Genomic DNA, 12185 nt, shown 5'->3' on the forward strand with positions numbered 1-12185 from the left:
CAGTCGTGTTCAAAACACACATGGAATGATAATTTAGAGGACTCGCTCCTGCATTTAAATGTGGTTGTCACTCCTGAAACTTTACAGAGTGTACATTGTAATGTTGCATCTCAAATGCTCTGTTGACATTCACCTTTTGAGCTGATCTTCTCAGGGGTTTCAGGAGAAGCATCCATGCCACCCTGATCGATCCCACTGCTGCTCCCTGAAGGCCCTGCTGAGTCGCTCAGATCGTCACACACCAATGTAGGGCTCTTCAGATCTGAGATGGCATCCCGGACTTCAACTGCCTGACCTTCAGAGGACACTGGTTCTGGCTCAGAACGGGTTAGACCACCCGGGACACTGGACTCCTCTGGATCAACCAGATCCACTTGAGGATCCTGCTCAGAAACTCTTGGAACTGGGACACTTGATTGCTCGGTATCGACCAGATCTGTTTCAGATGTTGGCTGAGGAATGACTGGGACACACAGTGGCTCTGGAACACCAAAAAGCCATTGAAAGAATCCACTAAATTTCTTCATCATCCACACTTTGGTACTTTCTGAAAAACAAAAGAAAAACATAAGTTATTAGAAACATCTCAAACCATTAGACATGAAAAATTAGTCTGACTTGAAAGACATTTCTGTTTGCATCTCATGGTTAATGTTACATTTATACTCGACGCGCTCGCTGTTGTACTATTCTTTGAAACGACAGGGAGTAATTACTCAGAGTAATTTTTCTTGAAACCATCAGGAATCAGCACGAGAGAAATAAGGTGCACAGATGATGATGTTTAGAGCAACCACACTACAAATGAATAGTGTAAAACCCAGTAAACCTTAAGATTATTACTTGACATTAGAACACAATAAATGGATATGAGAATATATGCATACAACTAAATGAACGATCTCTTAAATATTTTCTAATTTCACTGAACATTTAGCTTCGTGAACATTTTTAATGAACTTGGACCTTTATGTTCATTAAAAAAGGCTTATTATTCTATTGTAGGCTCATTTTGTAAATGTGACCAACTAATTTCGACATTCGCAAACTGGGTGCTGGTGTGATGAGACACGCTCGGCCAGATTCGCCTCGAAGTCGTGCATCTTCGGAAAACATTTTTTATAGCCCACTTAAAGTGTTTATTACAAATAAATTAATAAATGCTAAAAATGTTCCCCGTTGCATTTACAATCCTGTGAAAAGCCCCCCTATAGTTCCCGCGCCCCTGCCCTGAATATATAGAAAATGGCATGGTTGGTGCATGTTGACCTGTTGTGCATGTTTAACATTCACCTGTTGGGCTGTTCTCAGGGGTTTCAGGAGAAGCATCGATCCCACTGCTGCTCCCTCCCACTTCTGTTGGTGATACCAACACTGAGATGACACTTTTAACTTCATTCTCCAGCTGCTCATCTCTCTCTACACACGCTGAGGTTGAGTTGATCATATCCAAGTCAGCCTGCACAGCGTCCCCCTCTAACAAGCTGTAACTGACTGACATGTCCTCAGGTAAATCAACCTCCAGCTGGGCGCTGATCACTGCCGAGCTACCGAAATGGTCGTATATGGCATCGGTGATGGCAAACTCCAACTGCGCATCTTCCTCTTCTGGTACCCAGCAACTTTCACCGCTGTAGAACTCGCCGTTGACGTATACCTCCAGACACACCTCTCTTAAGTTGGTAGACATTGCGAGATTTGTGTCTAATGCTGTCAAATCAAAGATGAACAGTTGTTAAAAACCACAGATTAAAAATGAATAATTAGTCTGTTTGGAACTCATTTGTTCTGTACACACACAGTTCAGTAATTTACGGGAGTGACAACTGCATTTACAAAAATTCTACACAGTGCGTACGGAACCGAACCGGACAACTAGTTGTTAATGATGTACGACGAGAGATATGAGAGATGACAGACGTGTATCTCATCTTTATGTGTGGTGCAAGAAATCATAGGGGAAAGTGGGATGAGCCTTGACTCATTCTTGTTGCCAGATCTTGCAAGCAAATTGGTGAACAAGCCCATAGAAAAGCGAAATAAATGAAATACTGCGACCTGCACCTGCTCAGTTTAATAACGCCATAAATTCAATCGCTGAATGAGCCAAGCTTAAACAAAAACGCTTATAATAAGTGGATCTGGCAACACTGCAAGAGTGAGTCATGTTCAAAACACTCGCTCCTGCAATTAAATGTGGTTGTCACTCCTGAAACTTTACAGAGTGTACATTGTAATGTTGCATCTCAAATGCTCTGTTGACATTCACCTTTTGAGCTGATCTTCTCAGGGGTTTCAGGAGAAGCATCCATGCCACCCTGATCGATCCCACTGCTGCTCCCTGAAGGCCCTGCTGAGTCGCTCAGATCGTCACACACCAATGTAGGGCTCTTCAGATCTGAGATGGCATCCCGGACTTCAACTGCCTGACCTTCAGAGGACACTGGTTCTGGCTCAGAACGGGTTAGACCACCTGGGACACTGGACTCCTCTGGATCAACCAGATCCACTTGAGGATCCTGCTCAGAAACTGGGACACTTGATTGCTCGGTATCGACCAGATCCGTTTCAGATGTTGGCTGAGGAATGACTGGGACACACAGTGGCTCTGGAACACCAAAAAGCCATTGAAAGAATCCACTAAATTTCTTCATCATCCACACTTTGGTACTTTCTGAAAAACAAAAGAAAAACATAAGTTATTAGAAACATCTCAAACCATTAGACATGAAAAATTAGTCTGACTTGAAAGACATTTCTGTTTGCATCTCATGGTTAATGTTACATTTATACTCGACGCGCTCGCTGTTGTACTATTCTTTGAAACGACAGGGAGTAATTACTCAGAGTAATTTTTCTTGAAACCATCAGGAATCAGCACGAGAGAAATAAGGTGCACAGATGATGATGTTTAGAGCAACCACACTACAAATGAATAGTGTAAAACCCAGTAAACCTTAAGATTATTACTTGACATTAGAACACAATAAATGGATATGAGAATATATGCATACAACTAAATGAACGATCTCTTAAATATTTTCTAATTTCACTGAACATTTAGCTTCGTGAACATTTTTAATGAACTTGGACCTTTATGTTCATTAAAAAAGGCTTATTATTCTATTGTAGGCTCATTTTGTAAATGTGACCAACTAATTTCGACATTCGCAAACTGGGTGCTGGTGTGATGAGACACGCTCGGCCAGATTCGCCTCGAAGTCGTGTTGACCTGTTGTGCTTGTTTAACATTCACCTGTTGGGCTGTTCTCAGGGGTTTCAGGAGAAGCATCGATCCCACTGCTGCTCCCTGTCATAGGTATATATTTCGCTAAAAATATAAATATATTTTTCACAATATATATTTTTGACTTCTGTTTGGAATATCGCTCTCAACTGCAGTGACTGCAAACCATAGACAGTAAGCTACAAACAAGTCTGGCTGTCTGTGACGTAACCAAACACTGTGACATAACCAAACACAATGACGCGCCTCGGTTGCCATAGAAACAGATAGTCTGGCAAAAGTATACAGCGGCTCAGTGGTTTATGTTTTCGCTTATTCTCGAATTATATATATATATATATATATATATATATATATATATATATATATATATATATATATATATATATATATAAATAAATTAAATAATTTAACACAAATTCCTGTAGATTACCTTTATTAAATCGATTTCAATCACCTCAGAGGTGGGCGAAGTGTTTCAGTGTTTGCGATGCAAATTCTCCAGTGCCACACAATAAACTTTTTTTTTTTTAAATAAATGAATCATATTTACCAGATTTTAAATGTAGTTTTGAAGGCTGTATTGAATGTGGTAATAAAAACACAATTCCTCCTCTCCTCGCGAGCTGAATGTCAAAAACAAGCAACGCTAGTGTAGTCCGATTCTTGAACAAATGACTCATTTGAGCAGCTTCTTTTCATGATTCATTTTAGTTTCACTCACGTTAAGTTAACTTACTGGTTTGTGGTTTGAACCAGTCAAACGAATACGACTCATTCACCGAATGAACTTAGTTTAACATACTTTAGTACTGAACCAGCACTTACTGAAACACAAGTTAGTTCTTTCACCTGTCTTTCAAACCCAGAACCGAGTGATGTGAGTGAATCAACTGTTACCTCATGATATATGGATTAATATTTGGATTAAGCATGCATTTGCGTCGAGTAGCAGTTGCTGAAAGGTTTTCGGTTAAGTTACAATAACGGGGCTTAGCGCGCTTTGGGGTATTTTTTAAAGGAACATATTTGAATGTCATAGTTTATTTACTGAATAAAAGTACATTATTTATCAAAATAATCAGAATATGGTTGCTGAATTGACTGTTCTGAAAAAGTAAGTATTAAACAAAACATGAAAATGCAGAAAACAGAAAATGTTCATAATGCTCAACTAGGATGATTAAACTTCACTGTTTAAATGGGAAAATATGACAATAATAAGACAGTTTTTTGTGTTAGAATAGAAATAGATAAAACAGTATTTATTTATTAAGCTATTTCATTGCAGTGTTCATGACTAACAAAATCAAAATGCATCACATTTTTGAAAGGTCTACCATTACATTGGAAATAATCACAAGGAATGACTATTATTTTTCAGTACTTCCATCAAAATGTGTATGTGATAAACACTCGAGCTGGTAAACACTGTGCGTGACAAAGTTATCACAACCACACTTTCCTGTTTTAATATTAAAAAGCAAGCACAAACTACTCAAAAGCGACGCAATCCATGCCTGAATTCGCACTACAGTATGCCTCTGCCATCTTTCATTTCCTGCTCGAATGAAATGACATGTAATATCATGGATGTTACAGATGATATCCCTCTCTTGCTCTTTCCCTCTCTTCAGGCGTGTTTGATTACACTCTCTTCTGAGCCTGAAGGCCACGGTGTGAGGACAATGCCCATCAGAAGCGTCCGCCACAGGAGGCTGAGAGGAACTGGGTTGCTAGGAGACATTCAAATTCCACACTCATCTTTGAAGAAGCTGCTATTGATGCATTCCTGGGAAAACTGAAGTAAACAGACATGAAAGTGAAGCACTAATGATTTACAACCACCCTGAAGTGTTGTGAGTAATTATTCACTCATTCTCAACCAATCATTCATAGATAATGTCACTGGTGAAAATATGTTAAGCTGTCAGATTTGTGAAAGTTGATGATTATAGTCACTCATTACTCAAGGCTTTAAGAGTCTTGATTAACCCTATAAAGTGTCATATTTGATACTCGCATTTTTAAGACCTCTAAATAATCAAAAAACCTGTTGCACACAATAACTTGCCTTCTGTCGTCTGATTGATATCTATAAATTTTTATCAAGTAAAAGGTCATTTAGTATAATTCTGTAACTTTTAGGTTAAGACTGAGTTTTATAAAGTAAATGTAAGAATAAATTTGATATAAGCAGGAGGTTGAATAACTTGCTGTCTGTTAGTAATGGAAAATTCAATTCTTTTCCACGAACTTGAACTGGTTAAAAAACAATTCTCCAGTTCATTTACATAATCACACAATGATGACACATATACGCAATTCTATTATTAAAGCACCCAATAATGATGTGAAACGCGGATGTTTTACATGTCTAAAGCATCTAGTGAATAAGGAAGGAATAATTGAAGGGAACTACTTTAGCCATGCGTTTTCCTGAAAATAATAGAGGATATGCGAGTGACGTCACCGTCGGCCGGAGTGACTGCGGTTACGCACGCTGAGTGGCAAAAAGACTGAGTGGCAGCATTGGTGAATGCCGCAAAAAACACACAAAACATCTAAAACGAGAAAGAGCTTTGAGATTGACTGTATAAACAGATTTGACAAGAAATCTGAAGTATAATATTTTTTTACAGACTTCCTAAAGCTACAGAAAAGAGGCTTAATGGACCGCTGCAATTCACAGAAACAACTGGACTCCAAGCAGCGAAAGGTGGATTTACATTTAGCATTTTGTCTCAATATGCTGAATTTTGGGGTAAAATCATACCCTATATATATTGTATTGTTATATATTGTATCGACAACTCATCAATTCAATATTTACCATCGTATATTTTGCCTAATTTGATGGTTTTTTAAATAAACACTGACTAAAACTATAGGCTACAAGTTTAATGACTGGACGATATTTATAGCCTATAAAGTGATCACCCGGATTTGACCTACCTATATTGTTTTTATATAAAGCGATCACAGGCTAATTTGTTTTATGCATTTCCCTAGTGTCGAAATCAGGCACAGAAATGTCAGGAAACACGTTTCTTGACTGCATGTCAATATCCATGGATCACTGGATCTGTGAAAGTCAATGAAAACAAACTAACTGAACATAAATGTGAGAGTCGTGTTATTGTATGTTGAAATTATAATGAAACAAGGCTTATTTATTGCCGGTAATTTACAGTAGTACTTCCCAGTCTGCTCCACAGCTTCCTGAATCTACATTACATTTTGTTTTCCCCCTTTGGCCTGCAGTGTGTTAAAAATGACAATAAACCTCCATTTGACATTAAGTAAGAGCTTAAGGGTAAGAATTTTGTAGAAACACCTTTGAAGAGATACCTTCAGGGATACCCTTCGGTCCAACTTCTTCAGGCATTTCATGATGAACATTAAGCTCAATGAAAAGACCAGTTTTAACCAGCCTAGGTGGTTTGCTGGTCTAACTAGTTTGAGTCTTCAGCCTATAAAGTGCCCAAAAATCCTCAAAAATATATTTTCATTTATTTTATTTTAATTTTTTTTACCACAGACAGGAAAAAACCCTGCCAACATAATTTCAAAAACACCTATGACGTTATACTTGACCTCCAGACCATCACAGATGCTGGCCATAATTACTGCCTTCATCTGATTGGTGCAGAGGGAGGGATGAGGCTGTAATTGAGGGTCATCAGAGCTGCGGCTGATGAACTGAATTTAATGACCAACTTGATAATGTTCAGTTGTGAGGATCAAATAGGCTACATTCATTCCTGCTGATAATGTTGTGATTTTAAAATTATTTTGGACAACCAACAGAAAACTTTCTTGAACTGCAATAAATACCCATTATGCTTCACACATCCTTAAACGCACCAGTGAGATTCAAAGAGAGTCATTTTTTAATTATTAAAACAGGTTTTAACATTTTTGGTGTGCGAAGGTCATATTGAAATGGTCTTGTGAACCATTTTATCCTATCTTCATTTATTTTTTATTTTGCTTTTTAAAAATGCATTTTATGTATATATTTTATTGTTTTTTGCCTTAGATTTTTATTTTCTATCATACAAATATGAATAATTGTATAGTAAAAAATATATACATTGTTGTTTAAATGTGAAATAATTATAAGCAACTTCAAAATGTATTGTTTGAATACATTCCCGAATACATGTTTTGGTGACACTACCACTATTCTAGAACAAACAATTTTGCCCCTAATAAAGTTTTTTCTTTTTTTCCCTCAGTGTACTTGATTATCAAGGAGACAACAGTGTCAGTAAGAGCCTGAGATGGAATATCACACAACAAAGAAAATGCAAGGTAAATCTCACAGCTTTTTTATTGTGTAATTTCCTAGCACTCAACCTGTACGTTTGTCGAACTATGCAAAAAGTTTTAAAATATGGTTTCATTGTAGGCCTACATTTAGAATACATAATGTGCTAGCCATTTCATTCCAAACAGTGTTTAAATGGTCATTTCAGTGATGTTATTGTAAATCACACTGCATCATTTCAGATGTGGTGGAAATGTTCGTTACTTTCAGGGGGGGGGGGGGGGGGAATTGTTTTAAGATATCATTTCTTTGAACGACAGGCTGCAAAATGGACATTACAATGTTCCTTTTGTCTTTTGAACATTCAGAACCGACGGCTCATTTCAGGACCCTTGAACAGATGCAGATTGAGCTGAGATTGAAGAACAGGATGTTCACCCACTGCTCGTCATAATGAAATTCTGGCACAATTGCAGGTTTAAACAAGTACACTTCATTCTCACTTCACGGATCTTTGCTAAGTGAATCTCTCTTTTCATTTCCATCTTTTTGTCATTCATTTCTCCTAAGTTCACTCTGCCTTTTTCCATTTGATCTGTCAGACAGAGTGTTGCTGCATTTCACTGTTTCTACATCACGTCCTCTTTCTCTGTGCTTTCACAGCAATTCCCAATTCTTACAGTCATTTTCCTCAGATGGATTCACCTGCTCCCGCTGAGATTTGATTGACATGCTCTTAAGTTCAGATGTTGCCGACTAAACAGCCCGTCCCTCTGCGAGCTTCCCTTTGAAGACATCCGAATCTGTAGAGTATAGAAAGTACACGGAAATATAAAAGAACTCATTGCAAAGTTTTCCGGCACGGCGCAGGTTTATGTAACCGATTTGGGTACAAATCTAATTCACTCCCCCAACAGCACACACGAAAAAACATTATCTGTTAATCTTCCTGCAGAGAAAAACTTTAAAAGTGATTCTGAGGGCAAGCGGGCATTTATTTGAGAATTACATTTTTATTTTTATAGCCTCAAACAATGCAGCTGTGCGTCAATCTAATCAACACTCGGATCTCATTCATAATTCCCCTCTTATAACGAGACATCTGTAACAATGGTTATTGTAATACTTACGGGACTAGTGTATCATCATCTCAAGCCTTTATGGTCCCCCAGCAGGAATTTGTTTTACCTAACCGTGTATATTCATATTCAAACAATAATCAACGAATCCCCACAGGGAAGAGTAATCACAAATGAGACCTTTTTAATACCGCTATCATCTCTTCAACACAGCAATTCCACAGTTCAGTCTTCAATTTTGCAATGAGAAAAAGATCCCAGGATTCTTACACGTCCGCTAGACTTTCAGAAAATGTCTCAAACTTTGTTTAGAGATGCCAATATAAGTCAGCAATAAAAAAAAAACTCAAACATTTCTCATCAAATTTGTCCAAGTATAAAAGTATAAAGTATAAAATATACATTTTATCAATGTTAATTAGCGCTGCATGATTCGGGATGAATTGAGAATCACAATTTGTTACAAACACAATTTGTTATAGTTATTTTTGTTACAGTAGAGTTCGCGATTCTTGAATATTCTGAAGAACAAAATGTTTCAGTGATTTACAAAACCTGCACTGAACATAGTTGTAGCTCTTTTAATAATACAATAAACAATGTGAATCAAAAATATAAATGAAAGTTTAAATAAACTGTTTAGCTGTTAAAATTAGCTGTCCAAAATGCTGCCGCTAGAGTTCTAACTAGATCAAGAAAATATGATCATATAACACCGATTTTATCATCACTACATTGGTTACCTATAAAGTCCCGTATTAATTACAAGGTATTGCTACTGACTTATAAAGCCCTAAACGGCTTAGCTCCAGTCTATTTAACCGATCTTCTATCGCCCTATAATCCATCGCGCTCTTTAAGGTCACTAAATTCGAGGCTTTTGGTCATACCTAGGATATCCAGATCCACCAAAGGAGGGAGAGCATTTTCACATTTAGCTCCAAAACTCTGGAATAGTCTTCCGGATACTCTTCGTTGCTCAGACTCGCTCTCCCAGTTTAAAACTAGATTAAAGACGCATCTCTTCAGCCAGGCATTCATATAATACTTTTAATCTTACAGTTAAATCCGGTCTCTAGTTCATAAACGCCAGAGGAGAACTGGCCCCCGACTGAGCCCGGGTTCTCCCAAGGTTTTTTTTTTTTCTCCATTAGGTCACCTGATGGAGTTTTTTCGGTTCCTTGCCACTGTTGCCTTTGGCTTGCTCAGTTGGGGATATTTGGATATTTAATTTAACTAATCAATCAACGATACTATTGATCAGCATTACCAAACATGGACGTTCCATTAGAAACAAACATTGATGTATTGTTTTATTACTGTGAAGCTGCTTTGATACAACCTATGTTGTGAAAAGCGCTATATAAATAAACTTGACTTGACTTGACTTGACTTAAACCATTTTAAACCAAACGCCAGACTCACTTTGAAGAGATGAGTAGACATTGAAAAGACTTTTAACGTTTTTACACAAATATTGATTCATTTTGAAGTAATTAATTCTCAAAAAAATCAGCTGTATGAATGTTTCAGTGACTCATTTACTAAAGCCCTATAGTCAATCATTTTATCCCATAAACTTATCTTTGATCACCAAAATGACATATTAAAAAAAATTTCCTTGAAAAAAAATTCTTCATGCCTTAAAATATCTTGAATGTAACTCGACACCCTTGCATCACTTAGTATACGCGGTCCTATGAATATGCAAATGAGCCCCGCCTCCACTCACTCACAGCAGCTCAGAGATCCACACATTGATCTGATTGGTTACAAGGTAGTTTGTGACGTCAGAAACACCAGCGATTTCAATGTGTCGTAGCGCTCTCGTGAACTCACTCAGAGGCCCACACAGAAGAAAATTAATAGTTGAATAGTCGTTATTTTTGTTGTTTTTTGCGCACAAAAAGTATTCTCGTTGCTTGATAAACTTAAGGTTGAGCCACTGTAGTCACTTGGACTATTTTAACGATGTCTTTACTAACTTTTCTGGGCCGGCAGAATGAAATTACATAGAAGCCTATGGAGGAGTGAGACAGCTCTCAGATTTCATCAAAAATATCTTAATTTGTGTTCTGAAGATGAACGAAAGTCTTACGGGGTTGGAACAACTTGAGGGTGAGTGATTACTGACAGAATTTTCATTTTTGGGTGAACTAACCCTTTAATGTCTTACTCATCTTTATTTTAAGGGTCAAATTGCTTTACTATATTTTCATCGCTATCATGTTTAGATCCAAACTATGACATTTTATCCCAGCACTTCTCTGTTTATTTGAATGTTTGTAACACAGAAAAGGTTCTGCGTTTGTGTGTTTGAAAAGTAGCCTACTCTCTCTTTGTGTCCTCTGCAGGTCGAAGGCAGATTTGAATGTTGAGGTGAGATCGGACGTGTCAGCGAGATCTCTTCTCTTGAGATGTCTTTCTCTGACGAGGGCGGGACAACCTGTCACTCACATGAGATTCACCAATAGCAAACCACAACCAATCCAACCATCCAATCAATTCCCATGGACAATAGGGAATATAGGGAATCACAATAGGGAAGAAAAGGCTATCGCAACTTCTGTTTCATACCGACTTATACAAAGTTTCTAGTATCTAAAAAGTTTACAAAATCATAAAGTGAAGTTCATCATTTTAGAGTAGCTGTACTCTTAGATTTGTGTTTCCCTGGGGAAATACACAACATTTGCTTAATTATTTCTAAAGATGCCAAAACAACAGACAGACTGTTAAATCGCCAATTACGCTGGTTGCTTCATTTATTTATTTAGTGTTTATCCATTTATCCTTTCAAAACAAGGAAACCGCTGTCTTCATGGTTGCGAAGTGAAAAAAACAAAACAAATAAGAATCTGGATAATTGCAATTGACCTCAAAAGTCACTCATCACAACTCTTAGTATTCAGATAATTGTTAATCTAGCACAGCTTTCCTCAGGGATGCTTCTTTCAGAAGATGTGCTTCTCCATCACTGATCTAAAATCCATCCATCTGAATGTTTAAATTATGACAAAAAGTTTAGGATAGGTGCTATGATTGAATATGACTAGAAGTTTTAACAACAGTCTAGTAAGATAAATGATCATCTGTTAATGATTTAAATAGTTATCTTGTGTCAGCTGGCAGCAAGGGTTCGGCAAGCCTGCAACTAATTTTCATGATGGATGGTGGAATTCAATTACCCTTAATCTGTAATTAAAGTGAGAAGAGGCAGCAAGGGCCTGTGATTTATCACATCAGAAATGTTCGAGACACAATCAGGATAGCAATCTATAATTGTATATGTGAGATGGGTCGCTCGCCTTATCCGAGTGTCTTTTTTGAGTACTGATCTACACTCTTAAAAATAAAGGTTCTTACTGGCCTTTAACATTGATGGAACCTTTCAAAGCTCAAAGATGCTTAGATTATTAAAGTTGCGATAGTCTTTTCTTCTCTGTTGTGACACATATCAGAGTGAAACTCCCCTTTGAACAAGAAAAATTGTAGGGCGGGACTTGATTTGTCCATGGGGAATTGATTGGAATGATTGTGGTTTGCTATTGGTGGATCTCATGTGAGTGACAGGTTGCCCCGCCCT

The sequence above is a fragment of the Squalius cephalus genome (genome assembly GCF_949319135.1).
Source record: "Squalius cephalus genome assembly, chromosome: 18".
NCBI lineage: Eukaryota > Metazoa > Chordata > Actinopteri > Cypriniformes > Leuciscidae > Squalius > Squalius cephalus.